This window comes from Triturus cristatus, chromosome 11 (assembly GCF_964204655.1).
Source record: "Triturus cristatus chromosome 11, aTriCri1.1, whole genome shotgun sequence".
Lineage (NCBI taxonomy): Eukaryota > Metazoa > Chordata > Amphibia > Caudata > Salamandridae > Triturus > Triturus cristatus.
In genome coordinates, this window is record NC_140594.1 from 1,050,525,099 (window position 1) to 1,050,543,152 (window position 18,054).

The 18,054-nt window shown below is 47.2% G+C and overlaps 1 protein-coding gene across 1 annotated transcript in view; it reads right to left on the reverse strand.

The window, feature by feature from the left end:
- Positions 1–17,335, reverse strand: part of RFC4 (replication factor C subunit 4) — a 146,337-nt gene extending 129,002 nt beyond the window's left edge. Inside the window, exon 1 of the mRNA XM_085635344.1 lies at positions 17,141–17,335. The gene's annotated coding sequence lies outside the window, so the exon portion shown is untranslated. The remainder of the gene's footprint in view (positions 1–17,140) is intronic.
- Positions 17,336–18,054: the final 719 nt, after the last annotated feature.

An 18,054-nucleotide genomic window follows, 5' to 3' on the forward strand; every position in this document is an offset into this window, starting at 1 on the left:
GATCTGACCCTCCGGGACGTCATGGGCGCCATTGCCGAGATGAAGGCCTCGGTGGACCAGCGCTTTGATACTCTGGCGCAGAAGATAGACTCGGCCCTGGTGGAGGTGGGCCTGGTGAGAGCCGACTTGTCTAAAACAAATGACCGGGTCGATTCCCTGGCCCACACCACCTCAAGTCTCACCACAGACGTGGCGGCCCTTCAAAAGGAGGTGCACCGGCTTGGCCAGGCGAGCGCCATGATGGACCGTCGATTGGAGGACGCCGAGGGTCGGGCCCGGAGGAACAACGTTCGTATTGTCGGGGTGCCGGAGGGACGGGAGGAGGAGGCGGCAGATTTGTTTGTGGAAGACCTGATCCTCACCCATCTCCAGCCCCGGGGGCTGAGTAAACTTTTTGCGGTGGAACGTGCTCACAGGGTCCCCGGAGGAAGACCTAAGGTCGGAGCTCCGCCGCGGCCTCTCATTGCCCGGATTTTTAACTTTCGGGACAGAGACGCTATCTTGCAGACTTCCAGGCTACAGGGACCGGTCAAGCTTGATAATATGGACGTGAATTTCTACCCTGACTTTACTCCGACGGTCCAAAAGCAGAGACTGAGTTTTCTCGGAGTTAAACGTCGCCTACGGGACATGAACCTTAAGTACTCAATGCTTTTTCCAGCTAAGCTGAGGGTGGAGGTGGATGGTCGCACGCACTTCTTTGACCGTCCCGAGGCGGCTGGGGACTGGTTGGATACTCTGCCTGGGGATCGGGGCCGGGGGGGTGGGGGGGGTGCGGTTGGCGGGGAGGGCGCGCCGGATCAGAACTGAGGGGTGAATAGTAGGCCTTGCTCTGGACAACATTTTGGTTACCATTCACTGATCGTGTATGTTCCCCTCCTATGGAGGTCGTACGGGGTCCGTTGGGGGCCTTCCCTCCTCCTCTGGGGGACTAGTTAGTTTTTTATCTATGGGGCGACAGGCACACTGCACTTTGGGGGGGCTGTCTGGGCTCATGCAGGGGTGCAGGGAGGGGGGAGTTTTGTTGGGATGGGTGGGTGGGGGTGGAGTGTTGTTTGTTTGCACCGCAAGGCGAACCCTTTACTGTATTGTTGTTTTTGAGATGCTCTTTGGGGGACGATTGATGGCTTCCATGTATGATGGGGGGTAGGGACCTGACTGCGTTATCATGGAACGTTAACGGACTGGGGGATAGGATTAAGCGTGGTGTGGTCCTGCAGTATCTGAAACGAATTTCGCCAGATGTGATCTTCCTGCAGGAGACACACCTTATAGGTAATTCCTTTCATGCCATGAATCGGAGAGGCTATCGCTTGGTGGCCCATTCGGGCTTCACCTCGGGCTCGCGGGGGGTGGGCATCATGATTAAGAACTCGCTCCCATTGGAGATTGATGAGGTGCGCCATGATGAGAGGGGACATTACACTGTCTTGGTGGGTAGAATGGAGGGCAGAGTGGTCGTTTTTGTGTCAGTGTACGTTCCGCCGGGGTTGCAATCTACCACGTTTGCGGACCTGGGGCGCCTCCTCCTTGACCTCCCGGATGGGCTTCTGGTAGTTGGGGGGGACTTCAATGCGGTGGCTTCAGGGTCTATGGATCGCCATCCTCCCAGGGACCTCCCCCGGGCACAGGCGTGGCTGTCTGGCCTTTTAGATACACTAGGATTGGTGGATTGCTGGCGACTAAAGTATCCCGCACAGCTGCAATACACCTTCCACTCGGGTGCCCATGGTAGCCTCTCGCGGCTTGATTATATCCTTGTTCCTGCGGCCTATGCTGGGAGGGTGGGAGAGGTGCGCCATTTGGCGCGGGGTATTTCAGATCACTCCCCACTACTGCTGCATCTTGGTGTCTTCCCGAGGGGGGAGGGCAGGGTAGCCCCGATCAATGCCTGGTACCTGCGCGACCCCACTATTCGGGCCGAATTGATCAAATCCTTGCAGCGGTACTTTGAGGAGAATGTGGGGTCTGTCCCTTCTGCCATCTCCCTTTGGGAGGCTTTTAAGGTAGTTCTTAGGGGGGAGGCCCTCTCCTTTATCTCCCATGCCCGGAGGCGCGAGCGGGAGGAGGTAACCCGGGTGGAGGCCGAAATTACTGAACTAGAGGGTGACCTGGGGAGCGGGGTGACGGATGCCGCATTGCATGTTCTACACCTCAAGCAGGCGGCCTATAGGGCCCTCGTCACGGAGGCGGCCAGGGGCCTCAGTAGAGAGCAACAGGGGCGACTGTATGATGTGGGTGATAAGGCTGGTAAATTGATAGCGTGGTTGGATAAAAAGGAGAGAGCGAGTCGTGTGGTTCCGTTGATTGAGAGGATGGATGATGTATGTGTCACCGAGCCGGACGCCATTGTCTCCTGCTTCGCGGATCATTTCCGCGAGGTATATACCCCGGTTTCTCCCTGCTCGGAGGAGGATTCCCATGCCCTGCTACGGGACATCGCGCTGCCCTCCCTTTCGGTGGAGGACAGGGATTCGCTGGACGCTCCTCCCACCTCGGACGAAATTGCCCTTGCTATCCGCTCGGTCGCATCTGGCAAGGCCATGGGCCCCAATGGCATCCCTATCGAGCTGTATAAGCTGCGACCGGATGTACTGGCGCCCCACCTGCGCGCGATGTTCCTGGCGGCCCGCTCGCGGGGTTCCCTTCCGCCGGACCAGCGTCTGGCCACGATCGTGGTGATCCACAAGGAGGGGAGACCCCGTGAGCGGGTCACATCCTATAGGCCTATCTCGCTCTTGAACGCCGAGCCCAAAATCCTCGCCAAGGTGCTTGCCAACCGGCTGGTCGGCGTGGTGGGCGATTTGGTCCACCAAGACCAGTCCGGCTTCATACCCCATCGTAACACGGCCCTTAATCTGCGGCGCTTGCACGGGGTGCTCGCGCGTGTCCCGTTTGTGCGGGAACCGGCCATCTTGGCGTCCTTGGACGCCACCATGGCGTTTGACACGCTCGAGTGGCCATACATTTGGGCGATGCTGGCGAAGTTTGGCTTCGGACCGGGCTTCATCAGCTGGGTCAAGTTGTTGTATTCCGGCCCATTGGCGCAGGTGGTGGTGAATGGACGAGTTTCGGCCCCATTCGCACTGGGACGGGGCACGCGGCAGGGTTGCCCCCTGTCGCCTCTCCTGTTTGCACTGGCCCTGGAGCCCCTGGCGGAGTGGCTGCGGTGGCACCCTTCCATCCGTGGTCTCCGCTGGACCCCCGAGCATGAGGACCGTGTGTCTCTCTACGCTGATGATATCCTTCTATATCTCGCCTCCCCGCGTAAATCACTGATCGTCCTAGTTGATGTTTTGCGCTCATTCGGTCGCAACTCAGGCCTCGTCATCAACTGGGCGAAATCCTGTGTATATGTGCTGGCCGGGGAGGCTCCGGTCCTACCACGGGACTGTCCGATCCAGATCGCCTCCCAGGGGTTTCGGTACCTGGGTATATATATTACTCTGGACCCGGAGGCCCGCTACGAGCGGAATTTGCTGCCCCCCCTCCAGCGCTTGAGGGAGGACGTGGTGCGTTGGCGGCGTCTGCCGCTTTCGCCGCTCGGCCGAGCGGCCTTGTTTAAAATGATGTCGTTGCCGCGCTTTCTGTACGCTCTCCAGAACACTATGGATTTGGTTCCGGCGCGCTACTTCCGAGAGGTGGAGAGTTTGCAGCGTCGCCTGTTCTGGGACGGGAGGCCGCGTATTGCCTTGGCTAAATTGACGCTCCCGTGGTACGATGGGGGGGTTGCCCTCCCGGATATTAAACGGTATTACTGGGCCTCCCAGCTAGCTGCGATTAATCATGGCTTTTACGTGCGCGCCCTGAACCCGGCATTTGAAATGGACAAGATGCTCCTGCCCGGTGGCGACTACAATCGGGCGCTCTACTCTGGCGCGCCGGACCCTCGCCTGACGGGACCGACGCGTGTCATGGTGCGTGTATGGCACGCGGCTAACGCAGCTATGGGGTGGAAGGACCGTTGGACCCGGGCGTCACCGTTATATGCGTCGGCGAGGTTGGGCTCCTTGTGGACCTCGAAGGGCTTCGAGAAATGGGACACGATCGGTATCAGCACAGTGGGAGATCTCTGGACGAGGGGGGGATTCAAAACTTTCGAGATGCTGCAGACGGAGTTTCAGTTGCAAGGCAGTGAGTACTTCCGGTACTTACAAGTCCGCCACGCGCTGGGCTCCGTCTTCCCGGATGTCGCGTCCATCCCGGAGTCTTCCCCCCTGGAGGACAGAGTGCTGGATGGCCATGTCCCAGACAGCACGATCTCCCTTATATATAAAAAACTGATTAACGACCGATCGGGCCTGCTGACTGGCCTCCGCGAGGCCTGGGTTGCCGATGGGCTGGAGTTGGACGACGAGGACTGGATGTCCGCGGTGGCCTCTCCGAAGGCGGTGGCCATCCCGGCTCGCCTTCGCTTCGTCCAGCTTAAGATCCTCCACCGGGTTTACGTGACGGGGCCAAGGCTTCTACGTATGGGCTTTGCTGAGGATGGACTGTGCAAGCGTGGCTGTGGTGCCTTGGCAACTTTCTTGCATATTCTGTGGGAATGCCCAAAGGTGGAGCGATTCTGGCGAGGTGTGCATGAGGTCCTGCGAGTGGTTACGCGTGTCGTGCTGTTGCCTGAAGCGAGGAGATGCTTGCTGAATGTGTGGGAGCCAACTGACTACTCGGTCCCGCAGACGCGGTGGGTGACTCTGGGATACATGATCGCTAAGCGTGACATTGCTCAATTGTGGGGATCCCAGAGGCCTCCGGCGGTGTCGGCCTGGAAAGAACACATGGATTGGTGTATGTTTCGTGAAAAGGTGGTGTATGTTGCGAGGGGTAAGCCTGGGGCGTGGGTGAAAATCTGGGGCCCCTGGAACGCCTATCGCGGGGGTATTTGCGAGCCGCCGCTGCTGCCGGCTGCTTCGCCAGCTCCGTCCCCCTAGCCGACCCCCTCCCCCAGCCATGGGCACGTGGTTCCCCAGTCCCTGATCGGTTCTCATTCCCCTCTTCAGAGTTTGGCGATTGGTTGGGGTCCCCCACTTAAGGAGCGCGTGCTGTCAATTGGGATTGCGGGTTGCCTTGCGGGTGTGGTTGTTTTTGTGTTGTTGTGTTTTGACAAAAGGAAACCGTATTGTTGGTTTGGAGTTATGTGGCCTGCACTACTGATATCTCCTGATTTACCCTTTTTGCACCGCCAAGAGATTTTTCTGTATGTATGTCATATGCTACTGCCACTCTAGCGGCCGGCCAGACGGTTGTAGGCCCATACTTGTAATTATTTGAGATTGTAATAAACGGTTTCAAAAAAAAAAAAAAAAAAAAAAAAAAACACGCTGTTCAGGCGGTTTAGCCCAGTAACAAAGGTGGTCTTGCGCTGAAAAGGGCAAGAACAGACTACAAGGGCAGAAACCAACAACTGCTCAACGCTATCAGCACAGCAACTCCATACTAAGGTCGGAGGACAACAAGAGATGCCAAAAATTGTTCATCAATGTGAGGGCACAAGAAACTAACCATAGAGCGGAAAGGGGGAGGAAGGCTCATCCTACAACAAGAGAGAAGAGGGCTATCAGGCATGGATGGCACCGAAGGGAGAATTATGCAGCAGCCAAAAAAGAACAAGAGTGACCCTCTTGACTCCCCTATCAAACAAAGGAATGACATCGACACCACACTGGACATGATCCTGAAAAAACTGGCAGACGTCCATGACCTACCAAAATCGACTAAACAAACTACTGATACTATACAGCTGGAACTGGCCGCAGTCAGAGCTGGCATCCACGCGACGAACAACAGACTAACGGAAGTAGAGCAGAGGGTGAGCGATATAGAGGATGGTGAACAAAAGGCAAAGAAGACTCTGTTAGAACTAACCAAAACCACTGCAATACTCCGAAGACAAACAGCAGAACTAGACGATCGTAACAGGAGGGGGAACATCAGAATACTAGGGGTCACCGAAGGAGAGGAAGAGAAAAGCGGGTCGTGCATCGCCTTTATAGAAGATATGATCCCTACAATTACTAACATTAAGTTTGACCTTCCCTTTGAGCTAGATAAGATTTTAGTGCTTTTTGTGTCATGTTAGTAATGTATGTCAGGTACACATGCTTTGTTTCTACCCACTGCACTCTATCCTTTTTTAGCCTTTCCATCTACACTTTTGCACTCAAGGGAGGGAACGACATTAGGTCTTGGGAGGGAGGAGTGATGGGGGGCCAACGGGGGCGGCACAGTTAGCACACACCCAATCTCCCAAAGGGGGAGGGAGCAATACCGAACAGAAAGGAAAAATGACCTTGGTTAAACAACCAACACCCAGCATAACAAAATGGCAATAGACAGTACGAAAACACTAACGTCCAACCTAAAGATAGTCTCCCTAAATGTTAAAGGTCTCAACCACCCAGTTAAAAGAAATAAAATACTAGATTACCTAGCTATAACTAAAGCAGATATCTTCTTCCTACAGGAAACCAGCCTATCCCTTGATGATGCAGAACAGATTAGGGCGAGATGGGCTGGACAGATGGCCTGCTCTCCAGCCGTAGGAAAGAAACGGGATGTGATTACTCTGATAAATAAGAACTCCAAAATAAGTATAGAAGATCAACAAAGCGATGAGTAAGGGAGAACACTGTTGACGCATTTGAAAAGGGGGGAGAGAAAACATGCATGTAGTCAACATCTACGGGCCAAACTCTGATGATTCCGATTTTTGGGAGGGCATCTCTAAAAGGCTGGAGACACTCCCACAAAATGACCTAACAGTGATGGCAGGTGACTTCAAGATTACACTATAGACAGACAATCACAGAGCCACGCACTTCCCCCAGGTGCACACACCGTACAAAAAAATGTATGTACCAGGTTTAATCTTAAGGACACATGGCGGCTACAACACCCGGACACAAGAGATTACACTTTTTATTCCAACCCACACAATTCATACAGCAGAATAGATTGCATACTGATCACAGGAACACACACCCACTTAATAGAACACACAGACATAGCCACAAGAACTGTCTCAGACCACTCCTGCATTAGCCTACTGCTGTGCGGGCGTCACAATGAGGATCACCCAAGAAGATGGAGATTCAATAGTGATGTCTTGTCAGATCAGAGCAACAGATTTAAAATAGAGGAGGCCATTAAGGAATACATTAGTTTTAATGACACTGCAGACACAGATCCTAAAACCATGTGGGACGCATTAAAAGCCACAATTAGGGGGATAATTGTGGACATTAAAGACAAGATTAACAGAAACGCGAAGGCACAGTTGGGAAAACTGGAAAAGGATATCCAAAGATTAGAGGCAACCCATATCTCAGACTCAACGAACGCATGTGCACTTACAGAACTCACAAAGAAGAAATACGAATTCAACAGAATTTTGAGCGAAAGAGTTGGCATGTGGATAAACAAATATAAATCAATAAACCTATGCGAGGCCAACAAAGCGGGGATCTCCTGGCCCCTTACCTAAAACATAGAAAAAGACAGCATACCATCTCATCAATCACAGACTCACAAAATATCACACACACAAGACATAAGGAAATACTATGAACATTTAGTGAATTTTATCAAGACCTCTATAAAAAAAGACCAAACGCTGGACGAAAATGGTTGCACCCAGTACCTAAACAGACTAAACCTCCCAAAGATTACACCAGAAGAAGCACACACTTTAGGAAGGGAGATAAGCTCAACTGAAATTGAAATGGTAGTTAAGTCTCTTAGAGTTAACAAGGCACACGGGCCAGATGGATACACAGCCACCTTTTATAAGACTTTCTTAACTCACTTACTACCCACTATGAAAAAAGTATTTAACCACTGCGAGGAGGCGGGGATGGTGGTCTCACATACCATGTCCGAAGCTAATATTATAGTTATCCCCAAGGAAGGCAAAAACACTCAGATGCCCAAAAATTACAGGCCTATCTCTCTGATTAACGTTGATTGCAAGATATACGCAAAAATTCTGGCATCAAGGCTTAATAAGGTAATACCACAACTGATAACACACAAGTTGGTTTCCTCAAGACACGCATGTCACATGATAACACCACACTCCTATGCCATATACTAGATAGTACCGCCAAGTCCGACAAACCAGCGGTGACCATCACGCTAGACGCAGAGAAGGCGTTTGATAGGGTATCGTGGCACTTCCTAGAACAGTGCATGAGGACTTTCAACCTGGGGAACTCTTTCACTCGAAAAGTAATGGCACTATACGATAAGCCCTGTGCTCGTACCGTAGTCAATGGGGCGGTCTCAGAGCCCTTCACCCTGCGGCGAGGGACAAGGCAAGGTTGCCCCCTGTCCCCCTCGCTGTTCCTACTAGCTCTAGAGCCACTGATTAAGGACATCGAGGCCAATGAAGAGATGAAAGGGGTCACCATCAATGAGGTCACAATCAAACTAGCCGCATACGCGGATGACATTCTCGTTGTCACAGAAAGCCCTAAATCCTCTATCACGGCCCTCATGGAATCCATAGATAAGTATTCGGCCATCTATGGCTATAAACTAAACAAAGACAAGTCAGAGTGTAAACCACTCAATATACACACCACAAAAGACATACTGGGGGATTCGGGCCTAGCCTGGCAAACTGGTTTCGTAAAATAGCTGGGTATATACTTTGGGAATGACCTCAAAAACACAGGAACAAAATGAAAAACTAATGCTGGACAAGATAAAGATGCTGTTGGAGGGCTGGTCACCCAAATTCATTACTTGGTGGGGGAGGATGGAGACAGTAAAGATGATGGTCACCCCAATGGTCAACTACCTGGCAAATATGCTCCCTCTAATACTCACAGACTACTTCCATCGCAAACTAGATAAGATGCTGAATAATTTCATCTGGCGAGACAAAAAAGCAAGGAAAAGCCTTAAAAACTAAGATTGGGGGAAAACTGGGGGGTTTAAACCTGGCAGATTTTAAGACCTTCCAAATGGCTTTCATGGCAAAACAGGGGAGTTATTGGATCCTGCCCGACCAGGAATACACACCAGTTTGGCTGGGACTAGAGAGCCATTCTAAACAACCTTGAACCCTTAGCCCTACTAACAGCCAATAAACATATGCTAGCAGCAAACTCAATACTCAAAAATACCAGAAACGCCCTACTGAAGGTAGACCAGAGGATGGAACACAGCATAAAAAACTCGAGATGGGAATCTCTGTGGGCAAACACTAAGAATAAATACAGGGGGAAACCGCTCTCTATGGACTCGTGGAGAAAAACAGGTATTTCCCACCCTATCCAACTTGAAGAGGGAGGGAATCCCACCACTCAGTATGCTAAAAATCAAACATAATTTACCAGATATAGAACTATACAATTTCCTAAAAATCAAAACAGCACTGACCAAAGCTAGGCTTTCCGATACCAAGCCGTCAATCATCCAATATATGACCAACCTCAATAGATTAGGCCACCAGGTATCACACCTCTATAGACTCCTACGGCCCAGCTCAACCAAACTTAATGAAAAGATACGCAAATACTGGGAGTCCCAACTTGGAGACACACTTAGCGAAAATGAGACCCAGATGCTATGATCCTCCCCTACACAAAGTAAAATATCCCCGGTACTAGCCCAGACAAAATTCTGGACACTACACAAAATCTACTGGAACCCAGCGCGCCTGGCGACGCTGGGACTGAACACCAATGACCAGTGCTGGAATTGTAATAAGGGAAAAAGGGACCTGGCCCATCTCATATATTACTGTCCCAAAGTCAAATCATTCTGGGAGAAGATCTTCACCTTTTTAAACAACATGTTAGGCTGTACTCTTAAAACGGAGTTTGCCACCCTGGTAACTGCCTTTATTAGGACAGATGCAGACTCACAACAAGACAGAGACCTACTGGATCTCCTACTAACAGCAGGTGTAAAAATGGTACTCAATAAATGGAAAGACACCTCCAATGCAACGTTTAAGGGATGGCTCAACTAGGTGACGTACCTCAGAGGAGCGGATACAGTGGCCCTATGTGACTCACCGTGGAGACAGCCCTGCAGGAAAACGTGGGCATCCCTGGCAAGTATCTAGACCCTTACGACTCGCCCTGAAAAGAACTAGTATAACTACCCGGATAGCAGCCCTCATTAGACAATAGCGAGCAGGCTAATTCTCCCTATATGCGATATCTCTTCTCTCTCTCTGCTCTGGTTCCTTTTCCCTGTCCCTCTCTGTGCTTTCTCTGACCCATACGAGGACAGTGGGTGGGGGGCAGCCAAAATAGGCAAACTGTACCACAACTAACACAGTCAATGTGGGCTGCCCTGTAACAAAAAGTGATGCAGAGTACATGTTATATGTTATATGTATGTGATATGTTATATGTTAAATTTCATATGCTGTGAGGAGAAAACAAAATAATAAAAATCTACTGAAATTTTTTTTTAAAGTAAAGTTTTAATGTTGAATGGTCATTTACAATATTCTGAATATACCAGTGCTTCACGCTATTAAGCTTGAATTGAGGTTATGCTCTTGGGATCTTGCAGCGAAAACTTGAGTGTTTAATTTCCTATTAAGTATTAAGGACTGCACCCAGACTAAACTTTAAAAAATGTATTTCCTTCCTTAACAAACAACACTCCTAATACATTAAACCGACTCCGAGACCAATGGGAGGGATGGATCGGGCCGCTGGAGGAAGAGGACTGGAGATACGCACTGATGGTACCCAAAACAATCACCACTTCTGTTAGACTCCGTCTTGTCCAACCGTACTACCTACACACCGCGTACCCAACACCGAAACGCCTTCACAGCGCAGGCCTAAGACCAGACGCATCATGTCCATGCTTCAACCAACACCAATCAGATTTCTTCCACATGGTATGGCTATGCCCTGCCATCACATGATATTGGGATTCTATAGAAAAGGAGCTCACAGAGGTTCTGGGCTGGGAGGTCCCTCATAAGCCATTAAATGTGCTCCTGGGAGTTGCGGATGGGTTGGACGGGTCTAGAGCTGACAAAGTATTCCTGAACACAGCCATGATGGTGGCCAAGAGGGACATTGCGGCTAGCTGGTTGAACTCTGCTACACCCACAATAGCAAAATGGTGTAGAGGGTTGGACTGGTGCGCGGCACAAGAGAGACCTATGTACAAAGCCTGGGGATGCCCGGCGAAATATTGTAGAATCTGGAGCAAATGGTTGGGGGTACTAGATGGAAAGCACCACACTTGTGTGACTATGGACTCTGTGCAAGACATTACTCTGTCCTCCTCTTCGGAATCATGCTTCCAGATGCGATCACTGTGTGGTAATACGATGATGTTATATAAGTGCTGTATACTATTGCCTCTGATAAGTGCTGTTTTTTTCCTGTTTCAAAAGCCAATAAAGTTGATTATAAAAAAAAAAAAAATATTTCCTGGGTAAATTGGAGCGCCTCCGTAGGAATTAAGATCTTGTGTGTAAAACATTAAAATAATGTAAACGATTGTTTATCAATACCCTTGGGTTTAACACAATTCTCTAAAAATAATAAAAAAGGCTAGTTTATTGTAGAGTTTGAACCTGGATTGTACTTACTTGACTGCAACATTTTCTGTTGAATTCACAAGCGATAATTTGAGATCACAAAATATTATTAAATGATGCAGTTTTTCCAAAACTATCCATGAGAAATACTATCATTATATAAAGATTTTGTGTCAATATAGTATGGCATTTGGGGAATTATTAAGGCTAAAGATGGGAGCAGTACATGTTTTTAAACCTCTGTTACATTGTCTTATATTTTGCTGGCTATTTCAAAATATAAGTACTATTTTTTTTTAGATCTCCTTCATTAGCTATGGAACTAGTGGGAGAAATTAATATCTGTAGTAAATTTTATCTGTAAAGTGAAAAGGTTTCTTGAAGCGGCTTTTGCGTTATTTTAAGAGCGTGCTCAATGAAATAATAAAATTGCATTGGGATTAGGCTCCACGCTCGCAATCAATTTTCGGTTTTACATCCTCTTCGGAAAATGAGAGGAACAAACAAATGCCTTTGCACTGCTAAAGACAGATGGTGTTTTACCACACTGGACGAGAAACATTAATTGATTTAATAGCCTGCAAGCAGAAGCTGTGCATCTTTTGCCTGTCCAATGTACAGTGTGACGTGAACAGTGGATCATTTCACTTTGCAGCCAGAGCACTGCCCTGCTATGCTAAACTAGCAACACCCCTTATTCCCAGTCCCTCTACAAATAATCCACTCTCTCAAGAGTTAAACAGAATGCAAGATCTCTCCAATGTCAATACCCTTCTGACAAATACGACGAAAGGTTCACGGGGTGTAAAAATTTCTCAGGTTGGCAGGTCTGTCCATGTGTAACCAAAGGCAATTAGGCAATATGCATGTTGTCACCGGTCTACATGTCCTTGCAGTATATTTACTGTCTCAATAGGATTCATTTCCTGGGCTACGCTTAAACTCCACCTGAATACAAATACCCATGGTATTCTCATCTAGCCTCTACTTCTTTCTGATATTATTTTCTGCCTCGTTTTCTGTTGGAATACCAGTTCAAACTTCTTCCTCTGATTTCCATTGCAATGGTCAGGCAGCCTAGGCTTTCCTTAGATCCAGTGAGACTGGATTTTGAAACTCTTGCCTGGCACTCTGGTGGCGAAAATAAAAATCCAGAATGTTTGGATTTGGTCTTGTCGAGAGCATGGACATGGCTTGTGGCACAAAGCATGGCTGGAGAAGAAATTCATACTGTACCCTGCCTTCCTGAAAAAAACGGGTGCGTATGGAAAGTGAAATAGGTGACATGAAAATGAGATATTTACATATTAAAAAATATTTTAAGCATGTGAAATGTCTGCTACTTAAACATAAAAAGGCACGGGATGCTATAATGTTACTGTGTGCTCCATAACTATTCCGAAAGTTCTAACTAGCTCTGTCAACTTGCCTTTTTGAGCTATATGCAGTGCAAACCAATGTGACGAGCAGCATTTTATGTATAAAAACCAGTCTGTAGATTCTTTATGATCGGCGACTTACTGAGCACCCAGTCACCTATTATATAGGCATCAGAACTCAACTGTATTAACTCATTTGAGTGGCGTGCCGATGTCACAGTGGCTGCTGCCAGAGGTAGCAGCAGAGGGGAGAAGCAGGTCAGGACATAATTAACATAATTAAAGCTGCTGTTTAAACAACGAAAACAAAACATGGCTTTTCTATCTTCTGCTGTTTTTCTAGCTATATAGTGAAAAAAGATATTTATGGCAGCACGTTTATTTTATGCAATCTACGTAAATGTAAAAAGTTAGAATATTTCTGCATGTTTTTACACATTCCGAGCTTTTGCACTTGAAAATATATTTTTTTAATGATTTGTATTAAACAGATTTTAGCATCTTTTTCCAACAAATATCTAACAGCTTTTTTGTTGTTTTACATTTTGTACAAGACGTTCTATTATTATTCTGTATGGTTCACATAGAAAGCCTCTATCTTTTATTTCAGTTCATGAATCTAATAACGCAATGCTATGACAGCAACAGTTGATAACAAAACTGGTTACCTGCTGTGGAAATGTCATAAAAGGCAGACATCCCTGAGAGACTGTCAGCTCACCTCTGCTTGCCTCCTTATACTGTAAGCAGAAAGCACTACTGCAGGTTGGGGGAATTAAGGCAGGGAAGGTGGTGGGCTTGGTCAAGGATGGAAGAGGAGTTTTTTTTTAAATCTTTAGAACAGGGAAACATAGCAGAGGTCATATTATGTATAGCTCCCCCATTACTCCTCTGGCATTGAGTGGCAGTTGAAAGCAAAGGCAGGTGATTTTGGGGGCTGTACATAACAAAATTATAGATGATAAAAAGTGAAATACAGAGATGTTTTTCACCTTGCGGTTCATCTTGGACAAAAAGAGCAAAGCTCCCATTGTTTATTTGATGTCACTCAGAACCCCTCGGTGAAAAATATCCCTGTAATTCACAGTTTTATTCATCTATAATTCTGTATATTCTTCATGTTTGGAAGCATGTTCTCTCATATGAAAAAGCTATGCACCAAAGATCAAAGTGGTTTGGTGGAAAGGTAATGTGTGACCATGTATTTACTATAAGGAATAACGTACCCCCTGCCGTACATAAGGATATTGCAAGTCACCTCAGAGTCCCATAACCTTATAAAGGAACTTGGCCTTAAGCCTCTTTACTCTATATGGTCACAGGCCTCCTCTTTTAATTGCCAAATCCTTATCACGCACAGCAGGGTATATTTTATCCCATATATGATGCTTGTTCATTGATTGTTTGTAAATTTGTCATATTTTCTTGTACGTTTCTCACCCCAGCTTGCAGTGTTTGATATTGTGTTTTTGCCTTCTATGGTTTTACCCTACCTTTTCTAGTCTCCTGTTCATTTTTGTAACGTTCTAACTTGTAATATTTTCCTCATGTAACGTAACTGGTTCTATTGTACAGCGCTCTGACACCTTCGGGTAAAGTCCGCGCTATATAAAAATGCATCAAATAAATAAAAAATTGTTTAGGACGGGGTGCTGAATCTTATGGATGGGTCGCCGGAAATTGTAGGGGTGGACCAGCCGTATGCAGTTGGAATGCTAGTCTATTTTTAGGTCTCGCCTGAGCCAGCGCATGCGCTGCTCTGCGAGACATTTAGTATACGGGTTTTCAAAGTGCAACCAGACCTCGCTGGCCTAACGCTTGCGTTCACGCGAGCGTGCACGCGCGCAGCCGCCATCTGCCTCCCTTCCAGCGCGATCAGTGCTGCGCGCGCACCACTTGCATGCTTACCACAGAGCGCGCCCTCGCAATCACTTTCGCTTTGATCGCGATCACTTTCGCTTTCACGGCCGCGCGGCCAATGCTTGTTTTCATTGTGTTTTCGCTACGGCTTTTCTCCTCCACATTATCAGTGTTTTTTCTTCCACTATAGCTAATGCTTTGCTTTTGCTGTGTTTTTAATTCCGTTTTCACAACGGCATTTCTCTGCCTGCATTATTAGTGTATGTCCAGTTAACGTTAAGGAGCTTCAAAAATACAACTGCGGCACTAGCACTAACCTCTGGGCTTCCATTGACAGCGGCACATATGCAGCATTTACTTTGAGGCTATGTTTTTTATGGGTTTCAGGTACAGCTCCCCCCCCTTGTTTACATTGATGCTCTGTTTGCGCTGATATGGATCCTATACTTATACACCTCGGCAGCGGGGATACAAAGATTCTTGCTTTACTTTCCCATTTCATTCAACACAATGTTTCACTTTCAGCTACAGCTCCACCGACGTTTACATTGGTGCTTGCTTGCTAGCAGTTTGTGCGCTCTGCAAATACAGCATTTATGTTCCTTATTGTCAATTACAAAGTATATTAGCACTAAATTATAAGCCTACTACATTTGTGCATTTTAACCAAAAGCTGAGTAATTTTGTTTTTTATTAGCAGATTTTTACTTCCAGCTACTATGTGCTTCCTCGGCACACAAACTTTTTTTTAAATTAAGATTACGTTACTGTATGTCCTAACGTCCGTTTTGTTGTAGCCACAGCCAAGACATTTACAAGTCTCTTTTTCATTCTGTACTTCACAATAAAAACACATCATTGGACCCTTGCTGCTTGACTTGGTGTTAAAGCCGCACCCACGTACTTCGCACGTCTTCTTCACAGTGTGTGCTTTAGCGCCGTAGGAAAAACAAAAAACTTCAAAGTAGCTGCGTACCTTGGCGTCCGTCTGCTTGGAGCCCAAGGTAACTACTTTGCAAGTTTAGAAACTACCATGTATACGTTAACAAGGCTGTATTGTTGCTGTTAACTACAAGGCTTGCTTTTCCGCTCTGTTTCTCTATTGCCAATTATTTGCCCCAAAGCCAAAAATGTAGATTAAATGCGCTATCAACCATTTTATAAGAATGTACTTTCATTGCCAATTTCACCACTAGTACTGCCCCCCTCCCACTTTTTTTACTGTGCTATATGCCGTCCGGGTTTTGCAAAAGCGCACAAAGCATTCGCCAATCTCTTTAGACGGTTATCAAAAAAGCCATACAGGTAATAAACAAATAGTCAGAACCTCTTTACATTCCGGATTATTCCATACGTTTAGCAAACAGGCAAAAAATGTACAGCTTTAACATTACACACGTGATGTTTATTAACTAGGAAACGTTTTAGCTACTGCCAATTGTGTGCCTTGAAGTACAATATTAGTTATTAAAAATGAGGAGTTGGACTGTTTGACCACTAGTACTGCAAAAACTCCCCCTTTAAATGCTATACTCAGCTCGGTCTTAGTGTAAGCTAAAATAACAGTATTCATCTTTTGGTGCCCTCAGCACCAGGGCCACATTGTTACAAGGTAAATATTTAAAACAACTTTACACTCTGCATCACTCGATGCGCTTAGTAAACACACCAAATAGTTAATGAGAAGATATTTAAAGCAGCTACATAAACAGCCAACTGTGCCTCTTTTTATACTGTTTTACTCATTTCAATGTCAGCGTAAGCAAAAAAATACAGCCTGCATCAATTGGTGCACTTGACAAACAGGCTAAAACAGTAAATAAGCATGGACTTTTAACAACTACATCAACATCTCATAGGCACTGCTTCGCCTATATAGCACAACAATATACATACTTTACACTGCAACATCCGATAATGTAAATGTTACTAATTTAGCCAGTTTAAATACTAGTACTGCCTCCCCCCTCCTTACCCCATTTACTATGCTACACTTAGCCCAGTAGTAACGTAAGCTCTAATAAAAGCTCAGATAAAAGTTCGCATCAAATGGTGCACTCAGCACTAAGGCCAACAAGCATTGGCATAGCCAATAGGTCTCGCTTTTGGGACCTTATAAGTGTTTAGCCATGCAACAGTTGATGTTGTTGCCCCAAGGATATTGTGCTGCATAACTAAATACTTATAAGCTCCCAAAAGCGAGACCTATTGCCTATGCCAATGTATGTTGTCTTAGTATTTCCCTCCCCACTGACAGTACACTGAATATGGCTTGACAACAGCTATGGATGCCGCTGCAGTTTGGCGGGAGTTTATCACTTGAATGTATCTCTGCTCTGCGCCGCTGAAGGCCCCGCCATGTTTCAAAATTGCTTACCTTGACTGTGTGATAAACGGCACAGAATTCGTAAAATTATTTCTGCTGGATGGCGGTTGCTCGGGGGGCGGGGGGGGGGGGGATTCCCTACAAATACAAAACTCTCGGATTTACCGCCATCGGGAGAAAAGGGGTGCTGATGTGCATGTCACGTGACGAAGCGTCGTCTCTCTAGTGTCATTCCTCTAAAAAGCCAACTAGCCAATAGCTAGGACTCCTTAGAGGAGTGACCATTAGCAACGACGTACCATGACGTGAGACTCACGTCGTCCTATCTTCATTCTGTGCACACGGAGAACGTCACAGGCTCTAGCGGGTCGGGGCGGGGCGGGGGTGGCGTTCTGTATATGCGCTTAATCACAGTGCTTAGGGAGGTGCTTGGTTGCACTTTCAATGTGAGTGTGTACACGAGGACACACTCTGCGTAACTGCAGCGTTGGCTGTATGCGTAGAGAAATCCACTCTCATGGTGCCTTTCGTTCGGAGAACTTGACCCGGATGGGTTTTTCCGTTGTATTCTGTGATTTGTAGTTCTGTATTATCCCCTTATTAAATCACGGTAGTAGCTCTGAATGCAAAGAAACAACCTGGACTGAAATGTCTACTCTCGCATAAACCTGGGAATCTTGAGATTTATTTTGCATAACGGTGACAAATCTGTGTTTGAATGACATTAGTATGCTTTAAGTGTAATACTTTGAGAGATACTGTATGTCGTGTCTATCTGGGCCAAATGAAGACAGACACCGTGGTCTGGGTACAAGATCTTTATTGACAGGTCTTGCCTCTTCCTTATCTCTTCCCTATCTCTTCCCTGCCTGCCCCTGTCCCATCTAGCTCCTCCCTTTCCTCTCCACCCCTCTACTCCGCCCCTCTGACCACTAGACTGTCCTACAACCGTACATCTCCCCCTT